This window comes from Phyllobates terribilis, unplaced genomic scaffold, assembly GCF_046119375.1.
Source record: "Phyllobates terribilis strain yellow unplaced genomic scaffold, ASM4611937v1 Scaffold_119__1_contigs__length_5224398, whole genome shotgun sequence".
Taxonomy (NCBI): domain Eukaryota; kingdom Metazoa; phylum Chordata; class Amphibia; order Anura; family Dendrobatidae; genus Phyllobates; species Phyllobates terribilis.
Window position 1 is genome coordinate 2,062,187 of NW_027362879.1, and position 14,956 is coordinate 2,077,142.

Consider the following 14,956-nt stretch of genomic DNA (forward strand, 5'->3'; position numbering starts at 1 on the left):
CTCATGACACATCATAGTGCTTCATAGCATAGTGCTTTATATCACATCATAGTGCCTCACAGCGCCTCTTGGCACATCATAGTGCCTCGTAGCATAGTGCTTTATAGCACATAATAGTGCCTCATGGCACATCATAGCGCTTCATAGCACATCATTGTGCCTCATTCGCCTCATGGCACATCATAGCAAAGTGCTTCATAGCACATCATAGTGTCTCATAGCACATCTTAGTGCCACATAGCATAGCGCTTCATAGCACATCATAGCGCCTCATAGCACATCATAGCATAGTGCCTCATAACATAGCGCTTTATAGCACATCATAGTGCCTCTCAGCACCTCATGGCACATCATAGAGCCTCATGGCACATAATAGTGTGTCGTAGCATAGCACCTCATAGCATAGCGCCGCATAGCATAGCTCTTCATAGCACATCATAGTGCCTCATGGCACATCATAGCATAGTGCCTCATGGCACATCCTAGTGCGTCATAGCATAGCGCTTCATAGCACATCATAGTGCATCATAGCATAGCGCTTTATAGCACATCATAGTGCATCATAGCATAGCACTTCATAGCACATCATAGTGCCTCATAGCATAGCTCTTCATAGCACATCATAGTACCTCATAGCATAGCGCTTCATAGCACAGCATAGTGCCTCATGGCACATCATAGCATAGTGCCTCATGGCACATCATAGTGTGTCATAGCATAGCACCTCATAGCATAGCGCCTCATAGCACATCATAGTGCCTCATGGCACATTATAGCATAGTGCCTCATGGCACATCCTAGTGCGTCATAGCATAGCGCTTCATAGCACATCATAGTGCGTCATAGCATAGCGTTTCATAGCACATCATAGTGCCTCATAGCATAGCACTTCATAGCACATCATAGTGCTTCATAGCACAGCATAGTGCCTCATGGCACATCATAGCATAGTGCCTCGTGGCACATCATAGCATAGTGCCTCATGGCACATCTTAGTGCCTCATAACACATCACAGTGCCGCATAGTGCTTCATGGCACATAATAGTGCCTCATAGCACATCATAGCATAATGCCTCATAGCACATCATAGCATAATGCCTCATAGCACATCACAGTGCCTCATAGCACATCACAGTGCTTTATAGTGCCTCATGGCATAGTGCCTCATAGCACTTCATAGCGCCTTATGGCTCTTCATAGCGCCTCATAGCATAACATATCATAGTGACTCATAGCATATCATAGTGCCTTATGGTGAATTCATAGTGCCGTATAGCTCCTGTTAGTACCTCATAGCAGTACACAGTGCCTTTTAGTACCTCATGGGGCCTGATATTGTCTCTCGGTGCTTCAGGTTGCCCCTGTGCCTTGTAGTGCTTTATAGGGTGTCTGTGACTTGTAGCGCCCCTGTGCCTCATAGTCCCTCTTTGTAAAGGTACTGGTTGCACAACTAAGTTTATGTCTGATAAAACCAAGTTCAGCAACTGTAAACTGTGCATGGCAAGCTTACTGAATTCAGGGGGAAAAATATCCTAGCCTCTATTTTGAGACAGAGAGTGGCAGTATTCCTGGCTGGTGCTCAGCTGGCTCGGTGGAATGCCGATTGGAGGCAGGTGACAATAAGAGCGCTTCCTTAGTTTTGCAGGTTAATAATAAACCTTTTAGGGTTTCATTCTTAAAGGTAGGAGGCATCATGTAGTGTTCATACAGCCATTGTGTGTTTGGTCCAATCGAGTGCAGTTTTATTGCTTTTTACAGGTTGCGCAGAAGTCATAAACATTAATATTTCTGGTCTTGTCCAAGCTCTGACTAAATAGGACAGACCCTGACTACTCATATACAGTTCAGCTAACCCAGCTTGATCAAACAAAACAATATTTATCGATACCCCTTAATACAATTGTGACTATTCATACTGTAAGATTGTTAATTTGCTGTGGACAGAACTGTGGAACATTTAACTCAAAATGTTTTGTTTGAAAGAGCGATGTGTTGTGGGAGGAGGGATAGAATAGGGACTGGGTCCTTTCTTTGGTTGGGTTGTTTTATTTGTTTTACTGTTGTGTTACAAAAAAGTTTTAACAATAAAAAATATTTGATTTAAAAAAAACAACAACAATATTTATCCAGGGCAACCACTGATACTTGTGAAGTCTGGCCTGTGTCTCTGATTATCTCCAAGACACATACCGTCTGCTCTGCTTTCCAGCAGTCTTACTAAGGTGAATGCCTAGCCTGCTCTGGTGCTTAGCTCTCCAGGTGCCCTAATCAAGACCTGTAAAGCTATTATTTAACCCAGGCCTACCTGGGTTTGCTACAACCTGAATGGGCTGTACAGATTCCTGAGAGTTAGATAATTGGAAATGGACTCTATAAGACCTGCTAGTAAATCTGCAGTTCCTAATTGCTATATAGTAGTATAGGCATTTAAGGAGGTATACAATCAGGTTTCAATTCACATGAAACATCAAATTTCCTGAGAATACTTCTTGGCATAAAATGAGGATTTAGGCTTTCAGTTTGTGACCTTCCATTCAGATGTTAATGAGCCTTAAGGCTTTATGGAGAATTATAGTAGTTAGGACAACTCTCATATTGAAGGAAGAGGCATTGACAATAGTTTACCTCAAGTATTTCGGGATTATGGGCAGATCCGTCGAGCGCTACAGAACTCACTGGGCAGTGAGTAAGAGTTGTGGTCTCCCAAGGTAGAATAAGGAGTCCTGCTATATGTCAAAATTAATAAGCAGTCTGGCCGCAACTCTGAACAAGGCAATATTGCTGTTAATAACTTTAATCTCCTACATTCCTGTAGTAGCATGGTTACAGGTATATACCCATGTGTTGCCTCTAAAGACCAGGTTCCTCTAACCTAAAGAAGCTTTAGACAGTATATAAGAAAGCTCCATTCATCTATACATGGTCACCATGTAAAGGTCTTCTCATACAGCAGAGTAGCTTTAGCTTACGTAAACTATTATGGAGGAACTCTGCCAAGATCCCTAATGACACTTATGTCTAATCAGTTCAGATGGCGAAGTCTCACCTTTTATCTTTAACAGCACCTCATATAAAGAGGAAGAGAATTACCAGTGGACCTTTTTAGCCATAGACTACTGGAACAGTGTTCAACCTGCATTGAATAAGCAAGGAATGTGAAAGTGAGTTTTGGATCTAGGCCCTTTTTCAGTCCAAAGATGGCACCCTGGGATCTGAATCCAAGCCTTCGCTTGAACCCATGGATTCAGCGTCTTCACATTAAAGACTATTATCCCGGTGGCCCTGAGCACCTCAGCATGGTAAGTTAATGACATTCAAGCTTTGTCGGTTAATCCTTTGTTTATACAGATCCTAAAAGATGGGCCAGTTCCGGAGCTACCCAACTTTCGAAGATGGCTTCCAATTTCCATAGAAGTCAGGAAATTGTGCACCCTACTTTCTGTGCTAATCCGGGGAATCCATGGCAGATCAATAAGAAAGCGGATGTCCCCATAAAGAATTTTGTAAGGTTGCGATTCAGTCTTCACCTTGCACCTTCTATAGACACTATAGACTTGATCGGGGATCTTCTGCTGTCCTTTCCTTTAGGAAAACTGTTCTACAGGCTGTGGTCCCACCCTAACTTTAAAGTTTTTTCTCTGTAAATCTCTCGTTGTGGTGCTGTCATGGGTGATAGGAAAACACTAAATTACTTATGGTAATGTGATTTTCCTGAGCCCATGACAGCACCCTTATATTCCCTCCCATCACTGGTAGAAGTTGATCACTTCATTCTCTTCGTGATGTTTGATTCACGCGGCGTGTAGAAGCAAAAATCATGGGATATATAACTATTAAGTAGTGTCCTCTCATGCTCTGTAAACAACTGAGGTGGTGGAGAGGCGCCACCATTTTATTCTGTAGGTTTCCTGTCCTGGTAGGGTGGATCGCCTCTCTCGTTGTGGTGCTGTCATGGGCTCAGGAAAATCACATTACCGGTAAGTAATTTAGTGCTTTTTATATAACTTGCCATTTTTACAGACGGTTTAAGTAGAAATATTACACAATATAAAATTCAAGGATATTTTATTCAAAAATAATAATTGTTTTTTTCTTGGCAGATGACTGTACCAGGAGATCAGAGGGACAGCCGTCATCTTCAGTTTTTCAATCAGATGAGCTTGAGATCCCACAACATACAATTGAACTGAATGCCATTACTGCAGATATACCATCATCCCTTCACAGCAAAGATCTGTCATCTGATCCTATGAAACAGGTCCAGTCTTCTGATTCATTACCGACTACTAAGGAAAATCAAACTCACAAAATAATCATTAAAAAAAGAACTGCTCCTAAAGCAAATAAGCAATTTTCACGTTCAGAATATGGAAACAGTTTTCCCCTTGAAATATCTTTTCTTAAACATCAAAAAATTCATACAGTGGAGAATAGATTTTCGTGTTCTAAGTGTGGGAAATTTTTTAACCAGAAATCAAATCTTGTTAGACACCAGAGAATTCACACAGGGGAGAAGCCATTTTCCTGTTCAGAATGTGGCAAATGTTTTAACCAGAAATCAGATCTTGTTAGTCATCAGAGAACTCACACAGGGGAGAAGCCATTTTCCTGTTCAGAATGTGGCAAATGTTTTAACTTGAATTCAAATTTTGTTAAACACCAGAGAATTCACACGGGGGAGAAGCCGTTTTCATGTTCAGAATGCGGGAAATGTTTTAACTTTTAATTCAAATTTTGTTAAGCATCAGAGAATTCACACGGGGGAGAAGCCTTTTTCATGTTCAGAATGCGAGAAATGTTTTACAGATAAATCAAATCTTATCACACATCAGAGAACTCACACTGGGGAGAAGCTTTTTTCATGTTCTGAATGTGGGAAATGTTTTACTGATAAATCTAATCTTATCGCACATCAGAGAACTCACACTAGGGGGAAACTTTTTTCATGTTCAGAATGTGGGAAATGTTTTACTGATCAATCTAATCTTATCGCACATCAGAGAACTCACACTGGGGAGAAGCCTTTTTCATGTTCAGAATGTGGGAAATGTTTTAACAAGAAAGGGCATCTTGATAGCCACCAGAGAATTCACACAGGGGAAAAGCCTTTTTCCTGTTCAGAATGTGGGAAATATTTTACAAAAAAATGTAATTTTGTTAGGCATCAGAGAACCCACACAGGGGAGAAGCCATTTTACTGTTCAAAATGTGGGAAATGTTTTAGCCTTAAATCAACTTTGGTTAAGCACCAGAGAATACACAGAGGGTAGAAGCCTTTTTGATGTTCTTAATGTGGGAAATCTTTTACACGGAAATCAACTTTAAATACACATTATAGAAGTCACACACGGGACAAGCATTTTTTCATTTTCAGAATGTTGGACATCTTTTTAACCAAAAATTGTATCTTCTTAAATTGGTTGTACAATACTAGGACAAACCCTTGTTATGAAGACCCGGCATCTTCCCTGGGCTTAGTACTACTCAGACAACACAGGGTGAGGGTAAAACAGTGTAGCAATATTTTATTGAGCCACCAAACAGACAATAAATACATAGAACAGTCCCAGCAAATACCCAAGATGGTGCAACATTACACAGTCTCACCCTTCCGCTGGCCCGCCAAGAATAGAAAAGCTGCGACTTTGGAACTTCCAGAGCCAACGACCTCAAACAGTACCCCCCACCCCTCCTTTTTGCGGGCCCCCACAGAGAGAATGTAGCGGCAAGCTTAGGAAGCTGACAGTCCATCGAGGAAAAAGGCCAAGAGCCCCTAGGGTGGCACACTGACCTCTCCGAGAGTATCCATGGGGCCAGATGACCGGCTGGTCCCAATCTGGTTTCTTCGAATGTCTCAATGGGTTCCAGGAGACCGGAGGGTCCCACCTGCAACCCCAAACAACATATCCATAGGGCCAGGTGACTTCATTGTCCCAACCTAGTCTCCCCAACTGTATCCATGAGCTCTCTGATGGTCAATGGAGCAGATCCGTATCCTTCCAGTCAGGGCCATGTACCCTTAGGCCGGAATCATGTAGAATCGAAATCTGTGTCTTTCTGGATGAAGCCATGCTACCAAACTGATGTTCTGAAGAGTCTGACTGATCTTTGATTCTTTCAATTCTAACTGCTACAGAGGCATATGTCTCTTAAATAGTTACAATCGTCCTTTCAAGTACACATCCACAGGTCAAGGATTAGGGAGGGTATTATTCCACAGGGCTCAGGTCTCATTGTTTGAGCATTTAATCAATTTACATAGTTGGTATAGCAGGGAGCTCTTGCAAATCAACATCTAGCTGGCTTTAGCATAATATATAATTAGCATATTAACAAACATTATTGTTTCAAAACCAAGAGAAGTCAACATTCAGGTTTATACACATAATAGTATGTCCTCCTTGACCAGCCACAGAAATACACATACATTCACAAGTCAACACAAACCCAATGGTGTATTTCTCTTGGCTTAACAAATCTAAACATCTGTCTGATTAAGGTAACAACCTGTTTCGTCACACTTCTCATTCCTCATACTTAGCCTTGTTAAAATATAAACACTCACCTCCCATGGTAGGGCTGTTCCAGCGGTATTGGCACTCACGTTCCCAAGACTGATGTAAGGTTGTTACATCATATGAGCCCTGCACCCAATTAGTGCCAGTTTTACTGTCCCCGCCTTCGGACGTGTTGAACATTAACAGGAAGCCAGGGCTGTGGTTGCTCTTTGACCTTCTCTTAATGTTGGATTTGTCAGAAGGTGGAGACAGTGACGTCAGCACTGAGCGCAGGGCTCACATGACGTAACAACCTCACATGAGCCCCGAAACACAAATGCTGACTCTGCTGGAATGGCCCTGGCACGGGAGGTGAGCATAACTGTTTTTATTATAACAGGATCAAACATCAGTGATGAGAAGGGGTTGTCCAAGTAGTGGACAACCCTTTTAAACATCAAACATCCCACACAGAGAGAAGTAATTATGATACCTAGAGTGTGAAAAATTAATCACTGGAAAATCGAATTTTGTTGACCATCAAAAATAACTATATAAGTTATTGACAAATTGTACAAAAACATATAACACAGTCGTATAATTAAATGAGAAAGGGATATTACTTCAGAACTTACCATATTTTTTGGAGTATAAGGCACAAATTTAGCAAGAAAAAAATCTTTCTAATAAGTGAGTGCATCTTATAGCCTGGAGGCAACTTCCTGTGACAGGAGAACTCTGAGACAGTGTCCTTCCTGATTACTGAGAGAACTGTTCTCTCTCCTCCAGCCCCACATGTATCTAACTGATTGGTCAAAATCAGGGTCCTTTGGATGTTTTTTTTGGTTGTCATTAAGATTTAAAAAGAGAAAACACAGTAGTTTGACAGTAGATGGCTTCCCCCAACCAATTATCCTTGAGTGGAGAAAAAGTTTTTTGTTATCATTCATATTCTCTGAAACAAGGCCAAGAAAATTCTGCCGGGGTATGTAAACTTTTGAGCATAACTGTATACAGTACAGACCAAAAGTTTGGACATACCTTCTAATTTAAAGATTTTTCTGTATTTTCATGAGTATGAAAATTGTACATTCGCACTGAAGGCATCAAAACTATGAATTAACTCATGTGGAATTATTTACTCAACAAAAAAGTGTGAAACAACTGAAAATATGTCTTATATTCTAGGTTCTTCAAAGTAGCCACCTTTTGCTTTGATGACTGCTTTGCACACTCTTGGCATTCTCTTGATGAGCTTCAAGAGGTAGTCACCGGAAATGGTTTTCACTTCACAGGTGTGCCCTATCAGGTTTAATAAGTGGGATTTCTTGCCTTATAAATGGGGTTGGGACCATCAGTCTTGTGCAGAAGTCTGGTGGACACACAGCTGATAGTCCTACTGAATAGACTGTTAGAATTTGTATTATGGCAAGAAAAAAGCAGCTAGGTAAAGAAAAACGAGTGGCCATCATTACTTTAAGAAATGAAGGTCAGTCAGTCCGAAAAATTGGGAAAGCTTTGAAAGTGTCCCCAAGTGCAGTTGCAAAAACCATCAAGCGCTACAAAGAAACTGGCTCACATGAGGACCGCCCCAGGAAAGGAAGACCAAGAGTCACCTCTGCTTCTGAGGATAAGTTTATCCGAGTCACCAGCCTCAGAAATTGCAGGTTAACAGCAGTTCAGATTAGAGACCAGGTCAATGCCACACAGAGTTCTAGCAGCAGACACATCTCTTCAACAACTGTTAAGAGGAGACTTTGTGCAGCAGGCCTTCATGGTAAAATAGCTGCCAGAAAACCACTGCTAAGGACAGGCAACAAGCAGAAGAGACTTGTTTGGGCTAAAGAACACAAGGAATGGACATTAGACCAGTGAAAATCTGTGCTTTGGTCTGATAAGTCCAAATTTGAGATCTTTGGTTCCAACCACCGTGTCTTTGTGCGACGCAGAAAAGGAGAATGGATGGACTCTACATGCCTGGTTCCCACCGTGAAGCATGGAGGAGGAGGTGTGATAGTGTGGGGTGCTTTGCTGGTGACACTGTTGGGGATTTATTCAAAATTGAAGGCATACTGAACCAGCATGGCTACCACAGCATCTTGCAGCGGCATGCTATTCCATCCGGTTTGCGTTTAGTTGGACCATCATTTATTTTTCAACAGGACAGTGACCCCAAACACACCTCCAGGCTGTGTAAGGGCTATTTGACCAAGCAGGAGAGTGATGGGGTGCTACGCCAGATGACCTGGCCTCCACAGTCACCAGACCTGAACCCAATCGAGATGGTTTGGGGTGAGCTGGACCGCAGAGTGAAGGTAAAAGGGCCAACAAATGCTAAGCATCTCTGGGAACTCCTTCAAGATTGTTGGAAGACCATTTCCGGTGACTACCTGTTGAAGCTCCTCAAGAGAATGCCAAGAGTGTGTAAAGCAGTCATCAAAGCAAAAGGTGGCTACTTTGAAGAACCTAGAATATAAGACATATTTTCAGTTGTTTCACACTTTTTTGTTAAGTATATAATTCCACATGTGTTAATTCATAGTTTTGATGCCTTCAGTGTGAATGTACAATTTTCATAGTCATGAAAATACAGAAAAATCTTTAAATGAAAAGGTGTGTCCAAACTTTTGGTCTGTACTGTATATGTGCGCTGTAGAGTGTTCATTAAAGTTTATGTTATGAAGCCATATGTGAATAAAACACATGGTGCAGAGAAACACTAACAATAGATTTATTACTTTTTCAAGGCACTAGGGTAAAATATGGAATATTCATCCCTCCACTTTACACGATCAGGGATGATTTAATTAGTAGAAAAAATGTTTTGTTTTTTTCTGCTGCATAAACCTTGGATATTGTTAGGTGTGTTTTATAGTCAGAAAAATACAATGTATTAGAATTAAAAAATATATGCAATACCTTTATCCAAACAACAATAAAAAGCAATATTCAATGTGCAATCAATATTTCACATTGTTATACAGCAGGGGAAATAAGTATTGAACACCTCACTAATTTTCTAAGTAAGTATATTTTTAAAGGTGCTTTTGACATGAAATTTTGACCAGAATGTCACACAAGAAACATCTCATGATGGGTAAAGCCAGTGAACTGTTTCAAAACCTTTACAAACTTATTGTTGCAAAACATCCTGATGGCATCTTTTACAAAAGAATTTCTAAACTACTGTAGGTCCCAGTGAGTATTGTTGTGGCAACAATCCGGTAGCTAAAAGAAAATCAATTCACCATAAACCGGCCACAACCAGGTTTCGGACAATTTCAATTTTCTTTGGATCTTGCTCTGACTGCAGCCGTAAGGTAAACTGTAGAGATTATATAAAGGGCACGCCAACCGTAGCACAAGCATTAAGCTGCGAAGGATTTTTACAGCATGGATTCTGATTGACTGCCTTTATTCCCTGCACTCTGTTACTTTAATATTGCAAAGGATTTCTACAGCATGGACTCCATGTCATTTACGACCTCTATTCCCAGTACTCTGTGTCACTATATGGTTGTCGTTGTTATCATTGATATTATTGTCATCACTCAGTACTTAAACTACTAAAAACAACTTTTTTTTTATGCCTCACCTAGTAGGATATTTTTAAAAAACAATATCTAGTATAGTTCTCCAGTACTATACATTGTATTTATTTATTTTTATTCACCATATTTAGTTAACCAGATTTTTTTTTTTTTTTCTCTACAATCGCTGCCAGGGCTGTGGAGTCGGAGTCCATTTTGGTGGAGTCGGAGTCAGTATAAAATGGACTGACTCAGACTACTAAAATATATAATAAACTAGATGGTGGCCCGATTCTAATGCATCAGGTATTCTGGAATAGGTATGCGGCCAACCGGGAGCAATCAGCAGAGCTGTGTTTAAATTTGGCGCCTATATCGCAGATTGGTCACGCCCGGCGGTCGAGACTAATCAGCAGAGCGGGGTTTAAATTTGGCGCCAATAATGCTGATTGGTCGCGGCCAGCGAACGTGACCAATCAGCAGAGCGGTATTTAAATTTGGCGCCAATAATGGTGATTGGTCACGGCCGCGACCAATCAGCAGAGCGGTGTTTAAATTTGGCACTAATAATGCTGATTATTCGTGACCGGTAACCACGACCAATCAGCAGAGCGGTGTTTAAATTTGGCGCCTATATCGCAGATTGGTCACGCCCGGCGGTCGAGACTAATCAGCAGAGCGGGGTTTAAATTTGGAACTAATAATGCTGATTATTCGTGACCGGTAACCACGACCAATCAGCAGAGCGGTGTTTAAATTTGGCACCAATATGGCTGATTGGTCACGGCCGGTGGTTGCTACTAATCAGCAGAGCGGGGTTTAAATTTGGCGCCAATACTGCTGATTGGTCACGGTCGCCGGCCGCGACCAATCAGCAGTATTGGCGCAAAATTTAAACCCCGCTCTGCTGATTAGTCACGGTCGCCGGCCGCGACCAATCAGCAATATTGGCACTAAATTTAAACACCGCTCTGCTGATTGGTCGCGGCCGGTGACCGCGACCAGTCAGCGGAGCGTTGTTTAAATTTGGCACCAAAATCGCTGATTGGTAGCGGCCGGCCACTGCGACCAATCAGCAGAGCGGGGTTTAAATTTTGCGCCAATACTGCTGATTGGTCGCGGCCGGCGACCGTGACCAATCAGCAGAGCGGGGTTTACATTTGACGCCAAAATTGCTGATTGTTCGCACCCGGCGGACGCGCTAATCAGCAGAGCGGGGTTTAAATTTGGCGCCAATACTGCTGATTGGTCGCGGTTGTCGGCCGTGACCAATCAGCAGAGCGGTGTTTAAATTTTGCGCCAATACTGCTGATTGATCTCGGCCAGCGACCGCGATCAATCAGCAGAGCGGTGTTTAAATTTGGGGCCAAAATCGCTGATTGGTCGCGGCCGGCGGCCTCGACCAATCAGCAGAGCGGTATTTAACTTTAGCGCCAAGATCACTGATTGGTCGCGTGCGGAGAGCGCGACCAATCAGCGAATCATATTGGTGAGGTGCGGAGAGCGGAATCCTATTAGTGAGGACCGGGGAGCGCCGCTGCCTGTGCGGATACTTCCGCTGCGAGAAGTCGGGACATGAGCGACTGCTCGCAGCAGAAGTATCCCGACCCGCAGCGCCACTCCCCGGTCCTCCCTTGACACGCTAGCCACTGATGTCCCCACAGTATCCGCATGGTGTTACAAAGGTCCGGACATTTGTGTTAAAAATCGCTAATTTGGGCGCCAAATTTAAATATCGGCCGCGACCAATCGCCGATTTTGGCCGGCGACCGTGACTAATCAGCAGAGCGGGGTTTAAATTTGGCGCCAATACTGCTGATTGCTGATTGGCCGCGACCAATCACCGATCTTGGCTCCACATTTAAACACCGCGGTGCTGATTGGTCGCGGACGCTATTTAAATGTGGCGCCAAAATCGGTGATTGGTCGCGCCCAGCGTCGGCGACCAATCAGCACATCGATGTTTAAATGTGGAGCCAAGACCGGTGATTGGTCGCGGCCGATATTTAAATTTGGCACCCAAATCGGTGATTGGTCGCGGGCGGCATCCGCGACCAATCAGCACAGTAGTGTTTACCTTTTGCGGCAAGATCAGTGATTGGTCGGGTCCGAAGACCGCGACCAATCATCGAATCGTCTTGGTGAGGACCGGGGAGCGGTGCTGCCTGTGCGGGTACTTCCGCAGCGAGAGCCCGGGACATGAGCGGGTGCTCGCAACAGATGTATCCCGACCCGCAGCGCCGCTCCCCGGTCCTCCCTTCCGCATGGAAGTCAGCAACGCCGGCGGTCCTTCCGCTGCTACCGGCCGGGAGATGAGCGCCTCGCGCCGCTCATCTCCCGGCTGCATCTCCGTCCCGCAGATGGGTCCGGCGGTCGAGGTCCTTCTGCTGGTACCGGCCGGGAGATGAGCGCCTCGCGCCGGTCATCTCCCGGCTGCATCGCCGCTGACCTCCGTCCGCCAGATGAGCCGCTAACGGCCGCCATCTTTTTTCAGAAATCCCACGGCGCTGCTGGACCAATGAGCGACGCGGGATTTCCTGGACAGACAGACAGACGGGATAAGACAATTATATAGTAGATTGGGTACAGTAGTTCAATGGAGTTTGTGGGGAATATTTTTTTCATAAGAATTTGGGAAAGTTATGAAATGTCCTATAAAGGTCTGTCCTATTTCTGATCTAAGGGTCTAGACTTTTAGCTGAGATGAATCTGTGCTACAGTAAATTTATTACTTAAACATGAGCCATGTATGAGGGAGTCAGAGTCATGGAAATTGAGGACTCGGAGGTTTGGTTTACCGACTCCACAGCCCTGACTGCTGCATTTTCTATATGTGTTAGCCCAATACGGGCATTTCTAGGTTCCTAGCACAGTAGCTTTTATACAAGTAGAAATTGCTCTTTCACCACAATGTGCTTTCCAGGTCATCCACCCGGTTCCCTCACTTATGTTTCCTTCCTTCGGAGTCCACACCATTAGACTCTTTAAACCCTTCTCCCTCCCCTCCGGGTGGCGGTTGTGTATTGCCCTCCAGGCCCCTCCCATCGGTTTCTGGATCACTTTGCCACCTGGCTTCCACACTTCCTATCTTATGATATTCCCACTCTCATCATGGGGGATTTTAACATACCCATTGATAAGCTGCTTTCCCCATCTGCATCTCTTCTTCTTTCTCTAACAGCCTCATTCGGCCTCTCACAGCTTACTAACTCTCCTACGCATGAAGACGGGAATACTCTGGACCTGGTCTTCTCACGACTTTGCTCGCTGCATGACTTTACTAACTCCACTCTACCACTCTCTGACCATAACCTTCTTTCCTTCTCTGTCAAGAACGGTCTTCTTACCCGGGACACCCCCACTTATCATACACACAAAAATCTACATGCCATTAATATCCAGCAGCTTATGAACAATCTACAGTCATCTTTAGCTCCCATCCTCTCCCTCTCCTGTCCAGACTCAGCATTGTCACGCTATACCCACACATTGCAGAGTGTCCTGGATGAAGCAGCACCTTCTACACGCAAAATGACCCAGCATAGACGACAGCCCTGGCACACGATACAAACACGTTTTTTCCAGCGATGCTCAAGGTGCACTGAGCATCTGTAGAGAAAATCACTTTTGGCAGAAGGCTTCATCCACTATAAGTTCATTCTCAAAACTTATAACTCTGCTCTCCATCTGTCTAAACTGTTATGATCTGCTACAAGCACTAAGGAAAGACAGGAGATCTGTCCCTACAATATAACTAAGCTAGATCCCTACGATGTAACGGGGAACCTGATCCTGCAATCAGACCCGCTAAAGTACTCAGCTAGTCTGAACGAAGACCTATAGATGTGAGGGAGGGATCCCTACAAGAACTAGGGACTGGGAGAAAGATGGACACCTCCTAGCAGAAATTGTAGCAGTAAAAAGACAAACAAGCAACATAGAACATAGAGGTCCAAAGACCTAGCTAAACTGACTGAGAAAAGTAACAAAGCACCTGGCTAGCTTAAGAGTAGAAATTACAATGAAGTCCAGCATGGCCAGAAGGGCGGAGCAGGATTAAATAGGCAAAAAAGGTCATGTGACCAGCAAAATAGAAAAAACCTAACAGGAGAGTTCTAACATAAACAAGTCTACTTTACCACTCTCATCACAACTCTAGCCAACATTCCTAAATGACTCTTTGAAACTTTCCACTCCCTCCTGAGCCCTAAAGTACAGACCCCCGTGACCAACCTATGTGCTGATAGTCTGGCTACTTATTTCCCTCAAAAAATCAATCATATCCATCAAGATATTTTTGCACAATCCCCTCAGAATCTGGATCCCCTTCCCTCCTGCACCTCAAGTTTACTTTCCATCTTCAAACCGGTCACAGAAGAAGTGACCAGACTCTTTGCTTCATCTCGCCCTACAACCTACAACAGTGACCCTATTCCCTCACATCTCCTTCAGTCCCTTTCCCCAGCTGTCACTACCTACCTAACTAAAATATTTAACCTCTCTCTTTCTTCGGGTATCTTTCCCACTTCATTTAAACATGCAATCATAACCCTTTTACTTAAAAAGCCATCCCTAGACCAGAACTGCACTGCTAACTACAGATCGGTCTCTAATCTTCACTTCATCTCTAAACTCCTGGAACGCTTGGTCCACTCCCGTCTAATCCGCTATATCTCAGGTAACTCTCTTCTTGACCCTTTACAATCCAGTTTCCGCTCCTCACACTGTACTGAAACTGCCCTCACTAAAGTCTCTGATTATGTACTAACAGCTAAATCTAATGGTCACTACTCCCTGCTGTTTCTCCTGGATCTCTCTGCCGCTTTTGACACTGTAGATCATCAGCTCCTCCTCACTATGCTCCGCTGTATAGGCCTCAAGGACACCGCTCCCTCCTGGTTCTTCTCCTACCTCTGACCGCTCCTTCA

General features: G+C 43.7%; 1 protein-coding gene and 1 pseudogene across 1 annotated transcript in view; both read left to right on the top strand.

Moving 5' to 3' along the window:
- The window catches only part of LOC141201588 (uncharacterized), a 194,857-nt gene that overhangs the window by 44,754 nt on the left and 135,147 nt on the right, over positions 1-14,956 (top strand). The gene's annotated exons all lie outside the window — the stretch shown is intronic.
- Positions 1-14,956, top strand: part of LOC141201564 (uncharacterized) — a 61,904-nt pseudogene that overhangs the window by 22,042 nt on the left and 24,906 nt on the right.